This window comes from Microtus pennsylvanicus, chromosome 2 (genome assembly GCF_037038515.1).
Source record: "Microtus pennsylvanicus isolate mMicPen1 chromosome 2, mMicPen1.hap1, whole genome shotgun sequence".
Taxonomy (NCBI): Eukaryota; Metazoa; Chordata; class Mammalia; order Rodentia; family Cricetidae; genus Microtus; species Microtus pennsylvanicus.
The window spans coordinates 151,985,664-152,011,685 of NC_134580.1; the positions used below are offsets into that span (position 1 = coordinate 151,985,664).

Below are 26,022 nucleotides of genomic sequence, written 5' to 3' on the forward strand. Positions count from 1 at the left end.
GACAACCTTAGCCACATTCCTATAGAGACCATCCCTGGGATGTAAAAAGGGCTGGTGAGCACACTTGAACCCCCAAATGAGCTGATGGTAATTTACGATGTAAACGGATTTTACTCCCATTGTTACTTCCAAGTGTTCGGTTGATCAGCTGCCCTGTGCTGGGCTGTGCAGGACTGGGTTGGCTACAGGCTGTGGCAAGGCAGTCTATGTGAGTCATGTCAGGTTGTTCCTCCCCAACTTCCTGACCTTACTAAAGCTTCAGGACAGGATTTACTTTGGAGAGACCTGGAGCTGTTTGGGCTTGGGGGAGGGGGAAGGGTGCAGATCCGAGTGCAGCCAGAGCTCAGAATGGTGCCAGTCACGTGGTATGAAGCATATTTTAGCCTTCTCTTGTGCTCTTATCTATAAAAACTTTCTTCCCTTCTCTCCCTCTTCTCCCTCTCTTTCTCTCTTTTCTCTGCTTCTCACTTTGCTCCTGAAGAATCCCACCCAGAGGGGCTCCCACTCCCGACTGAGCCCGAGTGCTTCGAGGAGGCTCCATGGTGTCTGTGGGGAGCTTTACTGCTTTCTTCCAGGTCTGTGGGGGAGGACAGCCCAGGAACTCCCGTCCCTCAAGACCACAGTCTCCGGGGCCAGGGGCAGGGTTTTATCGTATTTTGGTTGTGTCTGCTTAGTGTACTGACTCCGGAAGTGTCAGAAGCCATCAACCAACTCCTGTTGGTGGGGCCAGATTTGAGCCGTGAACCCAAGGAAGTTAAAAGGTTTCCGAAGCGCCGAGTAGTCTAGATAGAAGGGTGATTGAGCAGCCGGGGAACTGACGCCTGCCTTTCATTCTCATGCTTTAGCTTTGGGCATGTGCGCGCGCGTGTGTATGCATGCGTGCGTGCGTGTATGTGCGCGTGCGCGCATGTGTGCATTGTGTGTGCACGCGCATGTGAATGTGTGGGTGGCTGCAGATGTGCGTTCATGTGAGCCTGGGCATGTATGTGTGGGCATGTGAATGTACATGCACAAGCAGTTCACATAGGTGAACACGCATGCTCATGTGGGAATGTGTGTGTACACACACGACTGTAAATAATATATTTCTTTTACAATAAACAGTGTGTGAATACCTTAGTAAGAGAGATGAAGGGAAGCAGTATTTTTTATAGGTTTGGCTGTAGACATTCTAAATGTCATATAAGACACGTAATGAAAGAAAGTGTGTCCTTGAGACAGGCCTAGTCCCCGTGTCCAGGGTTTGCCATGTAGATTGGACTGCCAGTCTGAACAGAGAGGGAAGATTATTGTTCCTGACACTAAGTGAGAGGTTTCCTGAATCCTCTTGTGACTTCACTTCCTGTCTGAGTTCCATCACGCAGAGGTGCGGGCAGCTCTCAAGAACTGAACAGTTCTATGCTCAGGGCTAGGGTTTGAGAGGGAGGATGCAAGGGGCTGAGCCTGCGTGTAAACACTCATGTGAATGCATGCCGCGTTTACATTCATAGTCATTCCCACATGAGCATGCGTGCTCACCTGTGTGAGCTGCTTGTGCATGGACCTTCACATGCCCACACTCACATGAATGCACATCTGAAGCCTCCCAATATTCACACGCATACACATACTTGTAGGTACAACCACTTCCTGCCCTACACCTGGCACCCACACTGGCTGGGAACAGCCGATTGGTGCCCATTTCTGAGCACCAGTCTGGGTGGCCGTTCCTCAGCCTTGGGATAGATGAATGGCCTATTCCTTAGTCACTCATGGTTGGGCAGTCAGCTGGGACACTGCTCTCCAGATGGACCAACAGGATCTACTGAACCCTGACATGGTGTCCTAAAAGGCTTTTGAGACTACATGAGTATATTCTGGAGTCCTGAGCAAAGGTCTGGTTTTCCTGGTGAGCAGGGGCTTGGTGGGCGGGGTGGTACCCCGACATTGAAGTCCCTATACAAGTCCACAGGCCCAGGGATTGGCAGGCAGGAGACCAAACAAACCTCATACTCCAGAGATAATTCCCAGGCAGCAGGGAGCCTCTGACCTGTGGGAGAAGGCAGCTGAAGCCAGGGAAGGCCCAGGTGATGGCCGGAGCCTTGCTAAGAGCCTCTGTCCCCCACAGTGCAAGGCGCAGATGGGCCTCTGTACAGCCTATGGTGAGGTACTGCACAGAAATTTTGAGCTGGAAGCTGAATGTCACCTTTGTCAAGCTCCTTGCTGGCTCTACCTCGGTCCATGCCCCTGAGAGAAGGTGCAAGGGCCATTGCATGGCATCTTAGGATGGCTCTGGGGGTCACCTATCCATGTGGGTTGTGACTCTGTGCTGGAGTTGGGTCCTGCTCTGCCTCCCTTAGTGATCAAGTACGAAGTTCATGCAGTCCTAACTGTAGAGGGGCTGTTGTGTGGAAACAAAAGATTCATACCTGAAACACGCTAGTGCCCAGGCAGAGAGGTGGGAAGACAGTCTCACGGCTTTGCCCCTCCTGCTCACCAAGCATCCAACCTGTCCAGAACTCACTAAGTAGTCACCCAGATGGGTTAGGATTGTCCCCACTTTGGTGACTCCCCATCCAGGGCTGACAGGTTTGTGGACATTCCTCCCTGGCTGGTCTCCACGATGGCTGCCTTGCCCTGCCATCATTAAAGTCTGTCCCAGGCTGTGCCTGCCTCTGAACGCTGTCTGGAGGTCACCTAACCCATCCTCCTGTGGAGGAATTTCTTGTCAGCACTACAGCAGTACAATTCCAGATTCAGAGTTTTTTTGCAGCTGTATCTTGCTAGAAAACCTGGGCCTCTCACCTCTCCTAGTCCTGGAGCCCCTTGTCTGGTCCAGCTTCCATTGGAGGAGAGATAAGGGGGCTTTTTGGCATCTTGCGAGTTGAAGAACTAGCCTACCCCATTGGCATGGTGGCGCCAGAGTTGACACCAGCCGTCAGTTGGATCTCAAACAGAAAGAAGCCCCGGGTGGCCTAGCTTCTTTAGCTGGTGACTCTGGGGGCTTAAATGAGTGCTTGACACATGGCACGTTGATCACTGGGGATTGCTGTCTATGTCTGTTACGGCTCAGGGTGAGCAAACTCTTCTAGCCTTCTGATGCTCTTTGTGTGTGTGTGACAGGGTGATACTCCTCTGAGCACACAGAAGCAGCATCTCCCAAGCCTCATGTGGGGTGCAAGGTATGTGGAGGCACAGGAAGGCAGACAGTGGTGTTCATGGGGGGGCTGTGGGGAGAGGGTAGGGAGTTTGTTGTGGATTGTAGGGGGCTTTGTGGGGGTCAGAGACGCCCACCCATTCCTGGTATCTCTCCTGGGGATGCCTTTATCCTGTGCTGTGGTTGATTTTTAAACAGGAGGCCATACAGAACGCTCCACTGTGTTTTAAAAATTGGAAAGATTTATGAGAAAAATAAAGGTATCAAAACCAAGGATTGTGGGACACACCTGTGATTCCCAGCAATTGGGAGGCGTGGCAGGAGGGTCAGAAGTTTAAGGTCATCCTTGGCTTCTTGAAAAAGTTGAAGCCAGATTCAGCTGTTCGAGACCCTTGCATTAAGAACAACAACAAAACAAGACAAACAAACCAACCAAACCCCACATCTGGTAGCCATGACTGGTACAAGGTGAGAAGTCACTCTTTGGAAAGGGAGTGGCCATCCTGGCTTGAAGGCCCCATGGCTCCCTGCTGCCTACTTTTCTCCATGGATCTGCCTTGACCCAAACTCTGGCTCAGATATCTCACTGTAAGAGCAGATCTCTCCTAGTGAGATGCCCTTTTCAGAATGCTCGTCTCTGCCTCGAAGCCTGGGCCACATGACTCACTGACTAAAGGACTTGAGCAGGACCTTGGTTTCATCACGCCACGTCATATGGCTGTGTTCCAGAGCTGGAAGTGGAAGATGTGGCCTGCTTAGCCCTTGGTCTGCTTTTGCACAGGACAGGGCCTGCTGGTGCCCAGGGGGTGGGAGATGGACCTGATCTCTCACTTTGTCTATCAGCTGTACTGGTGGGGGCTTCCCAACCTCCTCTAGGTTCTGGTTCCCATTGAAGGCCTCTGTTCCTGTGTCCTCCTCTCAGGGGCTGATACGTCACAGACACTGTGAAGGGAGGTGAACTTGTTCTGTGGAAACAAGCCTGGCAGAGGAGGGAGAGGGCCCACAGAGGATTTGCATGGAGGAGAAACTTGTGTGCAGAGTGGAGGGTGAGCCCTTCCTCCGTTGGCTTTACCTATAGCCTGATGATGCTTCTGCTTGGGCAAAACCGTGTTCAGAGCTGTTCCCACTTCTAATCCTCTGTTCTGCCTGGCCACCTTTTCTTGCCCACGGATGCAGAAGGAGTCCAAGGTAGAATAAACACCTCCCTTCTCTGTAGCCATTTTTCTTGCTCTTCCTGGAGTTACGGGGGCAAAGGGGTCCTCTGGGCGAAGGACATCTTTCTGGGACGCAAGTCCTGTCTACACTGGTCCCTTTGCTCTTGACCCCTACACACCCTAGCTACACTCCTGGGACAGCCCTGTATCAGGAAGCTCATCATCACTGACCCCAAAGCCCCACCTCTTCTATTTGTAGCTACTCTGCCTTGCGGAGGGCCAGCTGCCCTGATTCTCTGACATGCCCGATCTAACCTCCAAAAGGAAAAAATTAGAAACCCTTAGGGTTACCTGTCGTTCCAGCCAGAAGGTCTTCAAACAGTTTATCTGTTGCCCTCATAGTGGAGAGAGATTTAAGTAAGTTTTTGATGTATGCATGGGAATTTGTCATGTGAGATGAGAGGGGACGTATTACTAGGGTAGAGGGACGAGGTTAGGGCTGGTGTGAAGGGCCTTGAAGCCCGTGTGGAGGGGTTCAATAACTGAATACTTAAAATTGGGGTGACTGGTGGTGGGAGATGAGGGAGGAGGCTGGACGTGCCTGAAGGGTTGGTGTTTTGTTTGGAAGATGTAGGGCCCTCCATGAGTCTCCTTTTGAAGTTTCTCAGCTCCGGTAGCAGTCCAGAGAAGGGGAGTTATAAACTGAGCTGAGAATTCTCTCCTCTCCTATTCCCCCTCAATGCCTCAGAGCCCAGCCAGTTCTGAGAGCTGACCCACTCCTCCATGGGTGTCCTAAGGCTGAGCTGGAATCTGTGAGGGACTGTGCCTTTGGAGGTGGGTACCCAAGTGCATTCGGTCTTTGTTTTTTTGAGGGCCTGTAAACTGTGCTGTGGTCTGCTTGCCTGCCCTTGGGAAGTTGACAGATTCCCACAAGTGGGTTTCCCGGGGACAGCAGCAACACGGCTGTGTAGCCAAGGCTGTCAGGTCCCTTCTAAAAGTGCTGAGGGACACAGTGTTGAGCTTGAGAACCGGCTTTCCTTCCAGTTGTGGTTTTCAATTCCACACTTTCGCCAGTTGCGTGGGTGACGTCATACGCCTTTTAACAGTTACCCCGTTTGCAGGGACTGAGAGTCCCTTTGCCTACTCTGTGGATTTCTTTTGGGTCTTTCCAGGTTCCAGACTTGGGCTCTTCACACTGTTGCCTGAAGGCTTCTGCCCGAGCCTACGCCTCCCGGGAAGATGCCCTGGCACAACACACAGGCAGCTGTGGACTTTGAGCCGGGCCACAGCCGTGAGAAGGGCGTTTCCCAGCACAGACTGCTCTGACCTTTGCAGCATCCCAAATGCAGATGGAATGGAGGGCTTGCCTTAGCGGTTGGGTGTGGGTGGGTTGGGGCAGGAGGTCGAGGGTCCTCCCTGAGATGGTGCATGGCACAGACTGTAACAGATGGTGACTCACCCTGTTCTGCCAGCCATAAAGTCAGGGTGATGGCCCCGCACCCGAGCTGTGCTTTCTAGATCCCTCTCTCCCTCCCTGCAGCTGACTCAGGTAGGTCTGCCAGAGAGGACAACCCAAGCTGGCTCTGAGCCATCGTATGAGCCCATACCCCTTACCACCCACTGGTTACTGCAGGGGAAACGGAGTCTCAGGTTTGGGGAGAAAGCAGCTGACGCTGTCCCTTGGACATGGGCCCCTCATTTTACAGAGTGGGGAGTACAGCCTAAATGCAGAGTTTGAGGTATGGCCTGCTAGGCACAGTTCCCAGGAGGGGTTGGCTACTCCTGCCCCGGAGACTGTGGAGACAGATCTAAGAAAGCTGACGTGAGCCTGGTTTGAGTCACACTGCTCTTCCACTGCCATCAGAGCTGTTGTGCCTCTTTCCTCATTGTAACACTTTCCCGCCAGGCTGAGCGAGGGCTGGTGTGTGAGTGTGGTGGGATCGAATTGTGATCTACAGGGTGCCCCACGTTCTGCCGTAAAAAGATAGGCCTTCGGGACAGGTCTTCCCCTTCAAGAGGATGGGTGTTGTAGGGAAGAGACAGCAGCAGTGGGCTGTGACATCCTTCAGGGTATCCTCAAGATCCCAGGATGCACTGGGCTTCAGCCAAGGTGGCGGTTTGTAGGTTTCCCTGAACCCCAGGCACTAACAGTTCAGTCTCTGGCCCCGGGTAGCCTCCTTGCTCAGCCCCTTGCCTAGTGTCCAGCCCCTCTCTGCAGCATCTGTCACTAACATTTGCCCTGTGGCCCCACCCACCCTTGATCTGCACCCTGCCTTCACCCCAGCCTTCAAATGCACCCTGAACCCTGTACCTGGCCTCTTCTCTTGTCCCCGTGTCCCTTCCAGTCTCATGCCTGCTTCTGAGCCCTTGCTCTGTCCCTCATCCCTGGTTCCTTTTCCTCACTCACTCCCCACTAAATTCTGGGGAGCCATAAGGTGATTGCACACTGGCCGGATTGTTATTCTAGGGAAACTGAGTCTTGGGGTTGTGAAGGCGTAAGTCACAAACAATGCCACACCAGTTTGGAATTATGATTAATAGGGTGGTATTTATTTAAAGGGGAAAAAACTTACAGATCACTGTCAGCCCTCTGCATAACCAGGAAGGAAGTCAAGTCACCGGCGGAGCAGGAAGTGAAGAGAGAGAGGAGAGGGAAGTGGCCGCTTTTTTAAAGGGAGAGAGACCACGCCCCAAGGGGCTGGTATCTCAGCGGCGATAGGCTGGAGGGGTGGGAGGACCTCCCGTAACACCTCCCCCTTTTGTTTAAATAAGAGAGTTCTAAACCTACTATGAAATTATATACAATAAGTACAAATATCCTATTCTAACTAGCTTAGGTCTTGTATAATAAATAACTTGGCCAAGTCATGAGAGAAAAGTAACTACATCTATATAGTCTTCAACCCCATCGAAGATCTGAGAAGGGAAATAATGTTACCTGGTTAATTAGGAAGTTCAGTAAAACAACTTCCAAAACATGCAACAAATCACAGAGACAACTAGCTACCTAGGCAATCACCCAAAGTCACATTAGCAGTGTTGAAGCAACCAACTTTGGCTAAGGCCTAACATAACTGACACACCATTTTCAAAGGCAAGCAACTTTTCAAAACTATCTTACCCTGTCTTGGCAGGATAAGACAGCCCTGTTTTATCCATTGATGCATGCTCTGTATCTTTGTCAGTGGTTGAGGTATGGGCATTTCTTTGCCCCAAGGCCAGTTCTGCCAAAAGGAAAGGCTCCAGGTGGAGTGTCTTTGGTGCTCAACATTCTCTCGGGAATAGAGTGGTGTTGCCAGGAGCAATTGTGTCTCACTACCACAAAACTCTGAGTTAGATTAAAGGCCATTTTCTACAGCTCTTTGAAGAAGTTGAAGACTATCTATCTATACTGAGTATAATCTCTATATATCTAAAGAACCTGATTAGTCTAATTATAAATGACAAACTTAGATGACTATTAGTCTATATAATTCTCAATATCTATCTAACTTAAAGATTAAGACAATAAACAACTGTGAAACAAATGAGGACAATGACCTCCAAATATAAACAATGTACAAATATACATTGCAGTAGGTAAATATATATCAATACACAAACATTATATAAGTATCTTAATCAGAGGTAGAAATGTACACAGCAATATGGTAAATATATACAATACAATATATGTCAATACATAAAAATGTTTTAAACAAGGTAGAAACATGCATGCATACAATAGTCAATATAATTTAACTTTGTATCAATATACAAGAATCTATACCAATATATTTGTCTAAAAACAGTAACTCACAATTACAAATCTATTATCCCATCATCCCTCTTTTTTTTTTTTTTTCAAAATGATCCCTGAGCTTATAAAATTCCTCCCCCAACCCTCAATCGTATACTAATTATAATCAACCCCTAAATGATGTCCCTAAACCCAAGGGCAAACTTTACTGGGAGAGGGGACGTCGTCCTCTAGAATTACTTCCAGCTGTCATGGGGGCGACGTTCTTTCTGGGGGATCCTGTGAAAGTAAAATGATGGTTAAATTTCAAGATCAATGTCTTTTAAAATTGCAAATAGTCTCTGAGTATTTTGTGGAGGTCTGGCCAGAATGTTGTACAAGATGTGCACCATTTCAGCTAACCAAGTTGGAACTGTCTTGTGCAGCTGGTACCCAAAGCAGGTCTTGTTGTAGCGCTATCAGTATCTGACGTCATATCAACCAGGTGGAGTTGTTGTTATTCCCTGATTTATTTGCATCAGTATAGAACGTACGGGCTCCAGTTATTGGAGCATCACGTACAATTCTAGGAAGAATCCAAGAAGTTCTTTTTATGAGGTTAAGTCTACCACTTTTGGGATAGTTGCTATTAATTTCTCCCAAAAAATTAGCACAAGCTCTTTGCCACGGTTCATTGTCTTCCCATAACTTTTTTATTTCTTCAGTAGTAAAAGGCACTATAATTTCTGCTGGGTCTATACCTGCTAGTTGACGAAGTCTCAGCTTACCTTTTATAATTAATTCAGAGACTTTTTCCACATAAGTTTTTAATTTTTTACTTGGTTTATTAGGTATAAATATCCACTCCAAAATAATATCTTCCCTCTGCATTAGAATCCCTGTAGGAGAAATTCTGGAAGGCAATATGACTAGGATGCAGCTAAGATTTGGGTTCACCCTATCCACATGTGCCTCCTGTAATTTTTCCTCAATCATTGTCAGTTCCTTTTCTGCTTCAGCTGTCAGTTCTCTTGGACTATTCAAATCTTTATCACCATCTAAGGTTTTGTTTAAATGAACTATTAGATCAGGTGTTATCCCAACAGCTGGTCGTAGACTGGAAATGTCTCCTAACAATCTTTGGAAGTCATTAAGAGTCTTTAACCGGTCTCTCCTAATTTGTGCCTTTTGCGTTTTAATTTTCTCTAACCCTATTCTGTAACCTAGGTAATTAATAGAATTTCCTCTTTGAATCTTTTCAGGGGCAATTTGTAATCCCCACCTAGGCAAGACTTTCTTTACTTCTTCAAACATCCTTTCTAAAGTATCTTTATTTGAATCAGATAACAAGATGTCATCCATGTAATGATAAATAATGGACTTGGGGAATTGTTTACGAATTATTTCCAATGGCTTACTTACAAAATATTGGCACAGTGTAGGACTATTGAGCATACCCTGTGGGAGGACAGTCCATTGATATCTCCTATTGGGCTGAGAATTATTATAAGTAGGCACTGTGAAGGCAAATTTTTCTCTATCCTTTTCTTGTAACGGTATAGTGAAAAAACAATCTTTCAAATCAATAACTATAAGAGGCCATCCTTTTGGTAACAGAGAAGGCAAAGGAATTCCAGATTGTAGTGAGCCCATAGGTTGAATTACTTTGTTGACAGCTCTTAGATCTGTCACCATTCTCCATTTACCAGATTTCTTTTTTACAACAAACACAGGAGAATTCCAAGGGCTGGTTGATTCTTCAATGTGGTGAGCATCTAGTTGCTCCTGCACCAGCTGTTCCAATGCCTGTAGTTTATCTTCAGCTAGAGGCCACTGTTTGATCCATATTGGCTTCTCAGTTAGCCATTTTAAAGGTAGGGCTGTTGGTACCTCTAAAGGTTTGGTATTTGCTGTATGTTCTTGTACAGCCTGAATGGCTAGTGACCTTTTTCCATAATACCTCATCATATACTTCCCAGAATTATGAGTTCCTGGAACTACAGGAATGTTAATCTGGGTATTCCATTGCTGTAGCAGGTCACGGCCCCATAAATTTATGGCAATATTGGCTATATATGGCCTTAGTCTTCCTATTTGCCCTTCGGGCCCTATGCATTCAACCCATCTTGTGCTTTGTTTTACACGAGATAGGGTTCCAATTCCCAGGAACTGAACATCTACCTCTTTAAGAGGCCAATTCGGATGCCAAGATTCTGGGGTAATGATACTTACATCCGCACCTGTGTCTAATAAGCCTTCAATAAAAGTGCCATTTATACAGACTCTTAGCTTTGGTCTTTGATCATTAATAGAAGTCTGCCAAAATATACGTTTACTCTGTCCAACTGGGTTTTTTGACTCATCCTCCACATGGATTTCATCATTTAGACCAGTATTACTTTTTACAGCAGAAATTGGAGCTTTTAATTTTCTTGGTGAGGCACGTTCTCCACTGTGACTGGGAATGACTGGGCCACTGTTGGCTTGGGGGCCTGCGAGAGGCCCCTCAAGGAGTTTCCCGACGGTATCGGGTTGCCTTGTTTGTCTGTTGTTGACCTGCATTCATTGGACCAATGTCGGCCTTTACCGCATCTCCTACATATACCTGAAGGCCTAGGTCTCCTATCTTTGTCATTCCCAGAGGAGATAATATTCCTAGAAATTCTGTGCCTGCAATCCCTTTTCAGATGTCCTAATTTACCACAATTAAAACACCTGGCAGTTTGATGTCTCCTCATTGCTGTGGAAATCGCTTCTCCTACCCAAGATTCATCGTTATAGCTAAACGTCTCAACATTCATCGTATGCTGAATCCATTCATCCATAGGTGCTGATCTAGACTTTAAAGGCCCAATTATCTTTTTGCATTCTATGTTTGCATTCTCAAAAGCTAGAGATTCAAGAAGTATTCGTCTAGCTTCTGGGTCTGTTACCCCTATGTCCAGAGCCTTAATTAATCTTTGCAAAAAGTCAATAAAGGGTTCTCTCTGTCCCTGCCTAATTCTGGTATATGATTCAACCCTTTTTGCTGGATCTTGTATCCTATTCCAAGCATTTAAAGCTGCTTGGTGACATAGACACAGTACTTCATCATCATAAAGAGCTTGGACCTGTGGATCAGCATATTCTCCTGCACCAAGAATTTGGTCTTGGGAAACCTCAATACCTTTTGCTCTTCCTTGCTGTTCCATATGTTTGGATTCTTCTCTGAAATAAATTCCAAACATCAAGGAAGGTCCATTATCTAAAACTGCAGACACTAACTGATGGAAATCATGGGGGGTAGCTCTAGCATTAGAAGCCCAAGTCCTTATCATTTCCTTTACGTATGCAGAGTGCAAGCCAAAATTAACAATAGCTTGCTTAATTTCTTTTAGATCATTCATTGCTATTGGCGTCCATCTAGCTTCTCTGACTCCCTTTGAGCCTTTAGAAGTTGACGCTTTGTCAGAATTAAGTATAGGGTATGCTGCTAAAACCTTTGGTAAGCCAGTTCTAATAGCTGGTGTTGGCATTGTATCCTGTCCTTGTGCCTTATTACTCTGTTCACCAGCTCCAATCATTTCTTCAATCATTTCAAGTCTTTTTATTATTGTCTCTTTTGAATCCTTAATCTCCTGACCTGCATGAGTTTCTAGTAAAGATTGTATGGTTCTTAGGAGTGCCATGATCTTCCTAAATGATAGAATATGCAAAAGAATACTAAAACCTAGTAACCAGTAAATTAAGTTATCCCCATAGTCATATAAACCTTGCATGATATAACCCATTGTATTGGTAACCAGAACAGTAAAATTCGCGTTAGAAACGGGAACTGCCATATTACCTATTATCCAGCAGGTGGCGCTGTTGCCAAGTCTCGACGAAAACACGGTCCTGTTTCAGAGTCCGCAGAGTATTTGTTAAAAACTGGAAAATGTAAGTTGCTCAACAAAGTAAATGTAATTAAATCAATTCCAGAGATGGAACCAGAAACCAGAATCCAGGGGTAGAGAAGAGCAACCTGGAAGCCGCTTATGCCTCCACGTGACAGAGTCACCCTGAGGGGTTGCAGCTTTCAGCAACCGCGTGCTCTGGTTCGCGCCACTTAAGAGCTGTGCTTGCAAGGGAGATTTAAAAACGACTCAGAAAAGAGCAAACCAGGCGGGCAGAGACTACGCGGGCCTGTGGAGTTTAAATCCACAGGCAGCGGCTGAGGAAGCAAGGGCTCCCGCCAAGCTGAACAAGCGCCCGCCAAGCCGAACTTGCGGCCGCCAAGCCGAACTTCCGGCCGCCAAGCCGAACTCGCGGCTGCGAGCCGGGAGAGGTTCTAAAACCAAACGTTGGACGCCAAATGAAGGCGTAAGTCACAAACAATGCCACACCAGTTTGGAATTATGATTAATAGGGTGGTATTTATTTAAAGGGGAAAAAACTTACAGATCACTGTCAGCCCTCTGCATAACCAGGAAGGAAGTCAAGTCACCGGCGGAGCAGGAAGTGAAGAGAGAGAGGAGAGGGAAGTGGCCGCTTTTTTAAAGGGAGAGAGACCACGCCCCAAGGGGCTGGTATCTCAGCGGCGATAGGCTGGAGGGGTGGGAGGACCTCCCGTAACAGGGTTGTGGAGCATCATAACCTAGAGAACTTTTCTCACGCTGGACCAAAGCAGGCGGAAGGAAATCTGGACTCATAGAACAGGAGCCAGGGAAGCACCTCATGCAGTTGCCCTAGGGGCAGGAGTGCGCTGGTAATCACTGTCACCTTCTTGTTAACTAAATAACAGGTATGCAGGTAGGGGGATCCTCCAGAGCAGGGGCTCCCAACCTGCGGGTGGTGACCCCTTTTCACAGGAGTTGCCTAAGACCATCAGAAAACTCAGATATTTACATTATGATTCATAACAGTAGCAAGATTACAGTTATGAAGTAGCGATGAAAATAATTTTGTGGTTGGGGGTCACCGCAACACGAGGAACTGTATTACGGGGTTGCAGCATTAGGAAGGTTAAGAACCACTGCTCTAGAGAATTCCCAGTGCCTGGGGCTTCACAGAGACTTAATCTCCTGCCCGCAGTGATGTTGCACACTAGTAACCCCGTTCCTGGGGTGGCTGAGGCAGGAGAATCATAGGTGCCAGCCTGGCCTACCTGGGGAAAGCTTGTCTCTAAAACAGTTTAATCTTTGCACCTGCCCTATACTCAGCCTTGAACCCCACCTTCGTGCTACCTACCCTTCAGCCCAGCTTAGGCACTCCCCCGTGTGTTCTGGGAAGGCTAGATAGGTCGGTGCGGTTTTTCCCCCACACTGGAGCTCTGTGCAGTCCCTGCCACTGGCTGACCTGATGTTACCACTTTTCCTCAATGTCCTAAACAGTCACATCCTTGAAATCCCTTTGCTACCTAAGGTAATATGTTAGCAAGTTCCAGGATACCTGGGGAGCAATTGTCCTATCTATAAGGAAGTATTGCCCCCGCTTTACAGATTAGGAAAGTAGAGGCCCCAGACAGGCTATGCAACTTGTTCAGGGGTCCTCAGACATCGGACTCCCAGCCCCATCAGACAGCACACGCATCAAGGTCTCACGGCCTTGGCTGGGGACTCTTAAAGTGGAAACCAAGGCCCAGCAGAGGCAGGTGGCCTAACTGAGGTCATGTTGGGTGGGAGCCCAAGTCTCCTGCTGGATCCTGGATGTCTGAAGTGGGCACTGCTGGCAACTCAGGATGTAGTGACTTTCATCTGTGCAGCCTTGCCCCGGTTTGAAGATTCTGAGGACCAGCTGTAGATGTTAGAGAGTGAGTGGGGATGGTGCGTGCACATGCGTGTTTGTGTGTGTGCGTGAGCGTGCATGTGCGTGTGTGCATGCATGCATGCACATGCCTCTGTGTGTGCGAGCATGCACATGCCTGTGTGTGTGTGTGCGTGAGCATGCATGTGCGTGTGTGCATGCATGCACATGCCTCTGTCTGTGTGTGTGTGTGTGCGTGAGCGTGCATGTGCGTGTGTGCATGCATGCACATGCCTCTGTGTGTGCGAGCATGCACATGCCTGTGTGTGTGTGTGCGTGAGCATGCATGTGCGTGTGTGCATGCATGCACATGCCTCTGTCTGTGTGTGTGTGTGCGTGAGCGTGCATGTGTGTGTGTGCATGCACGCACATGCCTCTGTGTGTGTGTGTGCACGTGAGCGTGCATGTGCGTGTGTGCATGCATGCACATGCCTCTGTCTGTGTGTGTGTGTGTGCGTGAGCGTGCATGTGCGTGTGTGCATGCATGCACATGCCTCTGTGTGTGTGTGCGAGCATGCACATGCCTGTGTGTGTGCATGTGTGTGCGCGTGCATGCACATGCCTGTGTGTGTGCCTGTGTGTGTGTGTACGTGTGCGCGTGTGTGTGTATGGGTGATGTTCAGTTGGGGCGCTGAGATGTTCTGGTGTGGTCAGAAGACTGCCTCCTGAGCTCAGTCTGCTGATGTTGGAGGTGAGTGGGTGGGTGTCCATATGGATATCTTGATACAAGCTTTACAGGCAGGAAAACTGAGGCCAATCATATCTCTACGGTGAGGGCCTTTTCTAGGAACCCTATCCCTGGCTTTTGTGCACAGACAGAGTACCAGGGGCCTGGGCTCACTTCCTTCCTCTAAAGCAGGTTCTGGGAGATGTCTGCTGGCATGGAAAACCAGCAGGCTAAATATAGCTGTGGAACTTCCCGGAACGCATTATTCCGAACGTCTGATAAGTAATGTTGAACAGTAGCATCTTCCAGAGAGCTGAGTCCACTCTGCATACCCAGCTGAGTAGGCAGGGGTTCTTTCGAGTCCTCAAGAGGTACCTGGAGCTCCTAGGGCCTTTGGGGTTCCTGACAGATGTCAGGGGTCAGACATGCCGGTAAGTAGTCCTCAGACCAGGGTCAGGATGGTGGGTCAAGTTGGCACACACATGTTGGAGCTGTTCTCTCTTGGGAGGTGGGGTGGGTTCCAAGGAAGCTGTAGTTCCTGGAATGGGGGGGCTTTCTGTGGAAGTCCTCCATGCCTGCCCCAACCCCAAGCACCTTCACTTTAGCCTCGCCACTGTCTTGTGTGTCTTCCTGAGCAGATGGAAACAGGTTAAGGCCTGAGGGACTCTTTTGTCTGCTGGCAAGGAGACGAGCTGAGGCTATTGGCCGATCACCTAGCAGAGAACACACAGGAAGGAGACTTTGAGGGAGCCTAGAGTCTCCCTCCATGCTTGTTGGCATCCCTGGAAAAGCCCAGCACAAGCTGGAATAGGAGCTGGGCTTTCTTTATGAAAACCAGGCCTACCATCAAACACCTGTCTTCCTCACAGGTCTTGCATGGGTGGTGGTGGTGGTGGTGGTGGTGTGGGGAGGCTGAGAGGCGGGTCTGGAAGCTCCAGGTAAGGGCAAGGCTCTAAATGGGACTCAGCTGCCCTGGCCTATTCAGACTGACTGGATAGGTCTACACTCTCTTTTCCTACCCCTCTTCTCTGCAGGAGGGAGGTGGTGACCCCTACTACACGGTCAGCCTGGGCAACTTTGTATGGAGGGGCAGCTCTGGCCACCTTGCGAGTCTCCAGGGCTCTCTGACAAGTTGGAGCCCTCCCCTAGGAGCCTATTCCTGGGACGGGTCTGATGGCTGGTCCAAAGTGAGGCAAATCAACACACAACTGGCTGGTTTGGTGGGGTGGGTGGTGGGTGGGGGCAGTGCAGGGTGGAGCTTGGGGTGCTCTCACGAAACCCTTCAGGCAGGTCCTTACTGCTGCTGCCTGTACCAGGCAGGTCAGTTTTCCCATAGTCTGAGTTTGCTTTGGTTGGTGTCTAGTGTGCGGTGAGCACCCCCTGGTGGCCATTGCTGGGAGGTGGGTTCTGGAAAGTATGGGGCATCAGGCTTGTTGCCAGGAGATCTCAGAGGCTGGCCAGTCACTAGGTTTTAGGCCCTAGGCTCAGTGGGCTTCCAGACCCAGGATAACTGTGAGATCAGGTGAACATGGAAGAAGACAGATGAACCATGCTTCTCACTTCTTGATGTTGACTTAAATCCAAGCAAGTGCAGCCAGAGTGTGTAGACACTTCATTGTTTTGTGTGAAACCAGAAAGATAAATCATGGCTACAATGACCTTGGTTGTTGGGTTGTGGGGTGGGACAAGAAAGAAGGCAGGTAGGGAAGAGTCCTGAGCTGTGCAAGGAAGCTGTCTCTGTAGCTGGGCTAGCAAGGTCAGACTCAGGTGGGCAGTACTATACCACCTACAGTCACAGAGAGGAGCAGGTAGGGAAGAGTCCTGAGCTGTGCAAGGAAGCTGTCTCTGTGGGGGCTAGCAAGGTCAGACTCAGGTGGGCAGTACTATACCACCTACGGTCACAGAGAGGAGCAGGTAGGGAAGAGTCCTGAGCTGTGCAAGGAAGCTGTCTCTGTGGGGGCTAGCAAGGTCAGACTCAGGTGGGCAGTACTATACCACCTGTGGTCACAGAGAAGAGCAGGTAGGGACTCTGTCCTGAATATATTGATGTCCCTCGGGCATCTTGGGGTTTATAGGAATGGAGAGGTTGGTTCCCTGCTTTCCACCAAGGCTGGCTTATGGCTACCATCACGATGGGTCTGGGGTCAATCAGAGATGTCTTCTAGTCTTTCGGTCCTTCAGAGGAGGGGCTCATGGTATACAAAGTCCTGTGGTACACAATGCTTGCAGTGGCACTGGCCTTCCAGATGCCTCACTGAAGCCTGCTGGTTCAGAAGGACCATCAGGGAGCCAGTAGAGGAAGACTTGAAACCTAAGACCCGGTAGCCCATGTTGGCTTTCGTCAGCATGGAAATCAGAAATGTCCAAGGAAATACGAATGACTACAGCGTCACTGTCACCCTGAATGTAAGTCAGGAGACAGTCCTGAGGTTCCTGGGGTTCCTGGGGCTCCTGAGGGATGTGAGCAGGTGGGGTTCCCGGAGTTTCTGGGGATGACAGCAGGTGGTCAGCCCTGCCTACCATGTGGCAGCCGCCTTGGTTCATGCAGGCTATAGGTGCTGTGGGACCTGACGGGGTGCAGGGCTACCTTCTGGTCAGGCAGCCTGGGGGAGCTGAATTCCAGTTGCTCATGGTCCCCTCCCTCCAAGGCTGCGGTGGAGGCTCTGACAGCCAGTCTGTCATGTATGCATGATCATAGACATTTCATACATGGGTGTCTGCTTCAGTTTATAGCTTCAGTGTCACTACAGTCATGGAGAGCTGCAGGGATGGCGCACAAAGGGTATGGACAATTCCTGCCTCCTGATAGCTGCATCTTACGCTGGCACCAGGCAGCTGGCATGCATGTTTCTGTTTTCTGCCGCTATAACATGTGTATCGTGGGTGCAGTCCTGTATCCACAGTTACATGAATGTATAGAGGGTGATGTGCATATCCGTCTGTTCCTGCTTCCAGCATTCCAGTTCCAGCTATAAGTAGGCAAGTCCAGTCCAGGCCTCTAGGAAGCCAGACCCCTACCCCCCGGGAAGACTGTGGAGAGGCAGTACCCACACATACCTCATTTTTGAGCAGTTAAATTCTCAAGGCAGGAGACAGGATCTCTGTGTGGGAGGAGAACAGAGGAGGAGGAAGAGCATTGAGACAGGGGGATGAACATGTGTAATGTTCAGGGCAGCCCATGCAGGGCTCTACAGAGGAGGAAGGAAGAGGCTAAAAGCTCAATGCTTGTCACTCTGAGTATCCTCTCGCTGTCCTCCCGGAGGTGTGGCTTGAGCTGCCCGCCTGCCCTCAGGACAGGCTCTTCTCCGCTGTTGTTCCTTCCTCAAGGGCATTCAGGGGACTCTGTCAGAGAAATGTTTCTTCTACAAAGGTCTGAATGAAGTCAGCCTATTTTACAGTGAAGGCAACGAAGAAAAGGGGTTCAAGTCTGCCCACCTCACGCCTGAAACCAGAGCTTCACACGCAGGGAGAAATGGCTTGCATATGTATGGTACCAGGGTCAGCGGGTGACAGAGGTGATTTTAGCAGATCGTGTTTTGACTGCCTGGAAGCACAGACTATTTTTTCCTTTTCTTTGAGCACATTTTAAAAAGTTATTTATTTTATGTGTATCAATATTTGACCTGAACGTAAGTATGTTGTATGTGCACCGTATGCACGCCTGGTGCCTGTGGAGGTCAGAAGAAGGCATCGGAACCCCTGGAAATGAAGTCAAAGATGGTTGTGAGCAACCACGTGCTGGAAACTGAAGCCGGATCCTCTGCTAGAGCAACACATGTTCTTTCTTTCTTTCTTTCTTTCTTTCTTCCTTTCAAAGTGGTCAGAAACATTAAAACAATGGAATTTTATTTTGATGAAAAACTCAAGATTACAATCATCTAGTAAATGAAGAGCAAACAGTTCATTTTCCTATCCCATAACTCTTAAGAATAAAGCGTTAGTAAATAAATATCTGAACGGATTAAGGGTAAGGCAGACTGAACACTAAACCATCTCCTGATGTTCACCCTTCCCACACATGACTCACTGTAAAGGGGTTCAGGGCTCTGGAGATGAGTGAACCAGCATCAGGAGCATTAGACCTCTCCTCGTCACTCAAACAAACTCAAGATAAATATGTTCCTGCTTCTTGTGGGCCAACTACACATGCAGTACTAAGGAATACTCTTGTGTTATACTGTGCTCTTGTGTTATTATGTGCACCACCACTCTAACATGACTGCAACAGCTCCATTTAACCACCATCTATAAAGTGCAACTCTTAATATTCTGCATTTTATCTGGGGCATGATGAGTTAACGTACCCCAGCTGCCAATTCCCATGACTTCCGAGAAGACCGAGGTGTGTGGAAAAGGACTGTCCCCATACAAAGAACCAATTCCACAAACCTACTGGTAAACAAACACATTTATAGAACTGGAACCAGGATGCTAAAGTTGTACTCATTAAAAAACCATTCAGCTACCTTTGGTCTTTAAAAGCCTGCACTGCAGTATCCTAAACACGTGCATCTCACAATGAAGAGAAATGGCCTGGCAGTGCAGAATGAGGGGTACGTCGTCACTGTGAAGAGTAGCAGGCTATGGTTTCAGGAACAGCAGCGTCACAGCATTGGATTCTGGGCTTCAGGATCGAGGTCATTAATGCCCAAGGCAGGGTGGCTGGGGAGGATCTCCAGCTCATCCACCTGTGGAGTAGGGTGCATGACTACCCGCTTGTCCTGGGGAACATCTGCAGCAGTCGCTGCCAGGTTGGTGATAGATTTACTCTTCACACACTGAAAGTCTACATGCCGACTCTTTCCTCCCTCTCCCAGGACATTCGAATAAAGAGTCTTTGGACGTAGTTGTAAATGACTTGCGGGCGACCTCCTGGCCTTACTTTTTCTTTGTAGGTAGGATAGCCTTCGATTCCCAATCTCATCTTCTTAAGACCCCTCTCCTTCAAAACTGATTTGGCCACATCTCTGTTTTCAATGAACTTGAAAAATCTATGTAATTTTGTGCTATAGATAATTTGTGAATACTCCTCTCCCATCTGTGGCGGACACTCCTCATCCCAATCAACCACATCATCATCCGTGAGCACCGCTATCTGGCACTCTCGTTCCCCACTGGGGGCACTACTACCATGAGAGGGAGGATCACTTCTTCCAGATAAAATTCAAATTGTCTATGAGCACCATCATTTGATAACTCGCGCGGAAGGGCACTGAGATCTCCACATCAGGACAGCGGATGGTTCCTGTCTTATAGTAATCCAAAATAGCTTGAAACACAGTAAACCCAATTCCTTCTGCCACCGCATACTCTCCCTTTTCATTGGGACGTGTGAAATTAATTATGTTCTCAGCCAGACCCAAACATCCTGCCCAACATGATATTTGGCTGTGCAGTGAAAATTGCCGGGTCCACGACAAATCTGGTGCTATCTACTCTTGGTGTCCCGAGCTCAGATGTCCTCACGCTCTGAGCACCTTCTCCCCAGATGTCTTACAGCTTCCATCTGAGCTCAACAGACTGCTGCTTCTGTTCCGGCTCCCAGCATGGCTCAAGGAGCCATTCGGGGATGATCAACATGGTGCTGTCGTGTTGGTGAAGTCCCATTTCGATCACAAGGAGTTAGCTGAGACTCTGCTCGCTCGTGAGATGAATCTCGTGACTGGTCACCTGACCTTCGTCTATCATCTCTTGATCGCTCGTGTCCCCCACTAGCACCATGCAGACTCACTTTAGTGTGGACGACTCCTCCCTTAGCAACATGGGAGGCAGCGCCAGCTAGGCATGTAGGTGTTCCATTTCCTTCTCTCTCATAGAGGTGCAGCCTGCTCAGAAAACCTGCCCTGTTGTGATGCGCCCTCTTTGGGGTTGTCGCCACAATCCTCCTGCCTCAGAACTGTGTGCGATCATAGGTGTGCTCCATCATGCTGCCAGGGAGATCACATCCTGCAGTTCAGCCAGACCCCTTTGGTGCCTGCATTTTTACAAAGGTAATCTTTAGGAAAATTAATGTAAGCATTTCTATTTTCAATTTTGAAAGAGTGTCGTGATAAATATTGCTAGCTATGTGGACTTTCTTGAGATGTAGTTTCAAGAGGGTCCTGGGCCCCTGAACCTGGACTGCAGTGATGTTTAGAACAAGCAGGCTCACAGTAGTGGCCCACAGTGTCCCTGAATTCATAATGGAGAGTTTGCTCTGTGGCCAGGATGAGGCTGGTGGCTGAAATATTCCTGGTGCCAGTGTATCATTTCACCAACAGGGGGCAGCCTGAGACATGCCACTGAAGGCGTCAGTGCACACTACGTGATGTGTCCTGTGTGTGTGCGTCTATGTCGGTGTATTTACTGCCAGTGGTGTGAGTGTATCTCCTTATGACTGGAGCTGGGATCCAGAAGCCCCAGCCCTCCTAAAAGCTGACCTGTGACATGACACGCAGGCCTTCCCGACTTCCACATTCTAGGGCCAGAAACTTTCTTTTCTTTTCTTTTTTTTTTTAGATTCTGGGTGACCCATGTGCCTTTGCTCAGTGTCTTAAACTGTTCAGAGATCCAGGGGGCTTTGTGGGCAGGGACCTGGGGGTTCTGTGGAGCTGGGACCAGGGTGTGTATGCCAGGGGACCATGGACCCAGCAACCCATGAGCTCTCAGGACATCTGCGCCATCTTGATGAGTCCTGAGCCTTTCCCTCTACCCTCAGGACCCTCACCACTCCAGGTGCTGTTCACATTCACAGATATGCCCCAGTGAGAGCCCCAAGGGTGAGGCTCAGGACACAGGCAGCCCCAGGGCCTCTACGTAAGTATGGTAGGCAGAGTCACCTGCTGTTCCCGTGACTATCACCTGGTCTGGGTGGGGTCTCCAGTGTTTGTGATAGGACCAGGGCAAGGTGCAGGGTGCTGGGCTGTCATGGGAGACAGTGGTCTGGCAGGAGGTGCCCAGCAGGGTCAGTTCTCCTACGCAGAGTTGTGGAGCATGGGCAGGTTCAGGTTCTCAGCTCTTGCAGGGTGCAGAGAGCTCAGGGCCTCCGGTACACTGTTGCTGAACCTTCCTTAGAAGGATGAACAGAGGGTGAGGATCCGCAGGCTCCCACAGTTCCCGCCTTCATTTCCCTGAGACCCCTTTGGCTGTCCTCTCCTCTGGCGGCTGACCTCCTCCTGCTTCCTGCTTCCCAACACTGCCGGGAGCCTTGGCTATAAACTGCATACCCTGACTTCTGATCATACCCCCTAGGAACCTGGTTGTCTGGTCTCCTGTTGGTTCTGTGATAACCTCCTGACTTCTGAGGATATGCAAGGATGTGTATGGACCAGCAGCCTTGCTCCTGGGGACCAAGTATGGGCAGTGCTAGGTTGGCCTATTTGGGAACGTACTAAGGTGTGCCCTGGTCCCAGGATAGACCCTATGCTGGGTGAGATGGACAGAGACTACTGTCGCTGACTCATGCCCCTTAGACACTTGTATAGTTAAACATTTTTTAGTTAAAATTCAGAAACCACCAGGCCCTCTGAATGTGAGAATCTGTCAGGTGCTGTCCGATGCCACAGGCCGCCCTGTCTGTAGAGGGCAAGGGGTGTCTTTGCTGAGTTTCCCAGGGTCTGCATTCCGGCCACCCACTTGACAGGTGGCTCCTTGTTATCAGAAATGGAGCGCTGAATCCTGGACAGCACTGAGGGAATTTGTTACTAGGGACTCTCTGTGGTCTTGTCACTCGGTGTCCCTTTCCTCTGGACTGGTCAACTCCCAGATGTCCTGTTTATCTTCTTCCCATCCCTCTCAGCCTGTCACCTTATCAGAGACCTCTCAGGCTCTGGATGGAGGCTGCGATCTTATCAGCAGACCCTGTGGGTCCCCTGGATGCTGTCCCCTGATACCAGAGGTGTCAGTTGTCAGGCAGAAGATGCAGACAGCGTGATCCAGGACATAATGGGAATGGGGGTTTGGTGGGGACAGTGGGCTGTGTCTTGTCCACTGGCTCCCGGCCTGGGCTTTTTGGTGGGTGGTCTGACTGTGAGACTAGATAAGACAGCTTGATGAGCTAAGCATTCTCAGGGTCAGGAGAGGCCTTGTGGGAAGAGTGAATGAGTGAGAATGAGGTGCCTGCTGCTTCCCTCTTGGGCAGGTCTGGGGGGCACTGGCCATGTGGATTTGAGTAGGTTCCTGGGTCCAGAGAGGCACAGAACCAAGAGAAACCTTGGGCAATAAGGTTCCATGTCCTCGAGCTAGGGTAGTGCCTCCTTGTCCCACACAATGACTGCATCATGGAAAAACGTGGGGTCCTGGGGCATCTGTCCTTCTCATTCCTTTGTCATCTCCAGACTCCCTCAGGTCTTTATGCTGTCTCAGGGCTTCCCATTGCCCACCCCACACTGCTAGCCTGGAGGTTCTGCTGTTCTCTGCACCCAGGAGTGAGACCCCCCAACCAGGTCAACTTGGAAGCACTGGGACCAAGAAGACCCTTAAGGGATTTGTCATTTTGGCCTTTACTTAGCAGGCAGGAGACAGGCCAAGAAAAAAGGGGTCCAGTTCTTCTTCTCTTTAGGCGTCTTTCCAACACCACGGCCATGACCTGCACCATAATCTTCACACCACGATCATCTTCACCACCACCTACACAATCATCACCACCATCTTTACCATAGCCATCAATTTCACAGCCATTGTCAGCATGGTTACCGTCGTTGTTACCATTACCACCACCATCATCACCGTCCCATCATCTCTGCAAACCCCCCTCCAGCACCATAAGGAATGGGCTGTGGCCTCTTTCTGTCCCTGCTGTCTGTGGCCTTTCAGTGTTTGAACAGTGACAAGCAGAGCCCAGGGTTGGTTCTGGAAGGAAAGTCATATCCATCTTACCCTTCAATTCATGGTTCTTTCTGGAACCCCCTCTAAAGTCCCACTTCCCTGAGAGTGTGTTTTCCAGTCAGTACCTGCTGTGGATCAAAGGCTGGGGCTGTGTCCCTCTCACTAAGCAGCAGTTGCATTTTCTTTTCCTTGGTCACTGGTCGGGGCTCAGGCATCTCTTCCTTACGTGGTTCCTGGTCTTATTTTGCTGATGCTTTGGGCTCTCTGGTCTACACCTGCCAACTGATCATCTATTGTTCTGGTTGCCCGGTGAGCTGAGCATCACCCACTACCATTTGGACTTGCTGGGCCCTCTGGCACTAGAGTTCTTTGTCTAAGTATTGAGGAGACACTTTATGCTCTAGGGTCTTCATGTCCAGCAGGGTAGCACACTGATCCAATGGCCCCAAAGAAAGTAAGGCTGTGGGAAACTGCGACCCTCTTTAGAAATAAGAATGACAGACACAGGTGACTGCGGCACCAGAGGACACTGAGTTCCGCCCCAAGCGAGGCAGCTTGCTTGGGGGTGGACATTAGAGCCCTGCTCTGAGTATCCACAGAGGGCTCTGCGAGTATTATGGGAAAGGCCACGAGCGCCACACCAGGTCTGGTAAGGGCTGAAAGGCTCTTGAACAGGTGACACTGGAGTTCTCTGGCGCACACTGAGGGTGGAGCCAAAGCGTTCCTTTCCATAGGCTGTGTGAGGCATGGCGCATCAGGCCAGATCCTGTCCCCTTTCTCAGCCTAGGAAGTTTACTACGCCGGCTGAAGCTCCATCAGTCTGTAGGTCGTATGAGAACCTCTTGACAAAGCGATTTCCAGGCCAACCCTAGCCGCATTCCAGCCGGTGGCCACACTGTTGGTGCCAGCAAACTGCACAGGATGAGGGAGCTGCAGGTGAGGGCAGCTCACCTCCACAGCATGCTTCTGCTTCTGCTACAGGGGGCTGAGCAAACCAGGCTTCTGCAGAAGCTGCACACTGGATGGATGTTCCCACATGTATCAGAGCGGCCAGGGGATGGGTCTTGTACTTCTGTCAGGGCACACGTGGGTCAGAGGATCCAGCCCGTCTACATGAGCAGGTAGGTGGTGCTGATTCCTGAGGCCACTGAACAGGAAGACCCCACACCCCTGCCAGCTGACTTGACAGCCTTCCTTCCACCAGTTGGTTCCAATTCATGCTGATTTGGCCCCAGATCAGCGTTCAGTGCGTCTTTTTTCTTGAGAGAACACAGCCCTAGTAGGGCACAGTCCCAGCAGTGACCCACATATGACAAGGAAGGGTGAGGGCACAGGCGCTCAGAAATACGCAGGGTGTACGCGCTAGACTCAGAGGCCGCTGCTGGCCTGGGCTGAGACCCAGGCTTCTTCTGCTCAGAGGTAAGAATCAGAGAAGTGTGTGCAGTGTCCTCAAAAGGACAGATAGTGAAGACACTGTCAAAAGTCACTGTTGGCCCTAAAGTCCAAGGAAAGGAGCCTTTGTCATTTGTCCTGCAGAGAGAAGGCAGAAAGAAACCACGTCTCTATCCTGAAATAGGACCTAGCTGTCCTCTGGGATGCAGAGACACTCTCAGCAGAGAGCCAAAAGGCCCCTTAAACAGTACTAACAACCTGCCGCTCCCATGCCCTCGCCAGACACTGCTGATATACATGGCTCTCCACTGGCAAGCTCAAAAGTGGCCCCAGGGTCCTCTGGACACAAATGACCAAGGAACTGAGGTGTGCGTCCGATATACCAGGCTTCTGTTAAAACATTTTTCCAAAGCAGACCAGACCTGCCCCAAGGGGGCTGAACCCTAGTCTGTCCCTTTCCTTATGTGCCTCCTTCCTCCCTTTCCCATCTGTGTGGCCTATGACAAGGCCTGGGCACATGGGCATGTCTTCTTCCTAAGATTTCCTTGGCTGGACACTTCCCTATTGCTGGTCTGGAGAGAAAACTGGCCCAGATCCTATCTGTGTTTATCTTGCACCTCCAGCCTTGCGTTCCAACCCTGGTTCTTGGAGCGTTTTTTGGCTGCTCCTTCAAGGTCAAGCCTCAGCCTCCCTGTGTTGGAGACTGGGCATTGTTCTCCTAGGAAATGGTGTCCTTTGGTCCCCCTGGTGGTCTAAGGCCGTTGGCCCAGAGACGCATCTGATGGGGCTGCAGCAAACAGGATGGGAGCAGACTGAACACACACACGCTTCTGTGCTCTCTGGAGGTTCTCTGAACGGGTCCTCTGGCTCACAGGTGTGCACAAATGTATCTTTCTACCTGCTTTCCTGGAGGGCTAGGGCAGGAAGTGAGCAGACCTGGCTCCAATTCCTACCTGAGCTGTGTAAGCCAGAGGCTGTCCTGGCCTGAGGTTCTAGTACCTTCTGTGGTACCTGTCCTGCTCCCTGTGTGCCTGGTGACTTCACGGTGTACCCTCTATCCTTGGCCTTCCATATAGAGTCCTGTGGGCTCCGCCTGGCTGCTTCCAGCTCCCACATTTTGTTCGGAGAGCTCCTTCCTGTGCTGGCTGCAGAGCCAGGGCTGCAGGGCTGGTGCAGTACCTGGAGGCTGGCCTAGCCTGTCGGTCACCCTGGGCTCAGCGTTGCTGAGACTGCAACCGTCCTAGCCTTCTTTGCCAAGGGAAATCTGGCACTTCTTTGCCTCAGTGGGGGAGCTGTCCCCGCCTGAGCCTCTCAGGGCCAGTCCTTCCTGGTCTCCACTCCAATTCGTAAGTCCACTTCCAAGATAGTCAGCCTCCTCCTTCCTCCC

General features: G+C 49.8%; 1 pseudogene; it reads right to left on the bottom strand.

Annotated features, from left to right (window-relative positions):
• Positions 1-19,042: 19,042 nt before the first annotated feature.
• LOC142844453 (BTB/POZ domain-containing protein 10 pseudogene) lies at positions 19,043-23,991 on the bottom strand (annotated as a pseudogene).
• Positions 23,992-26,022: the final 2,031 nt, after the last annotated feature.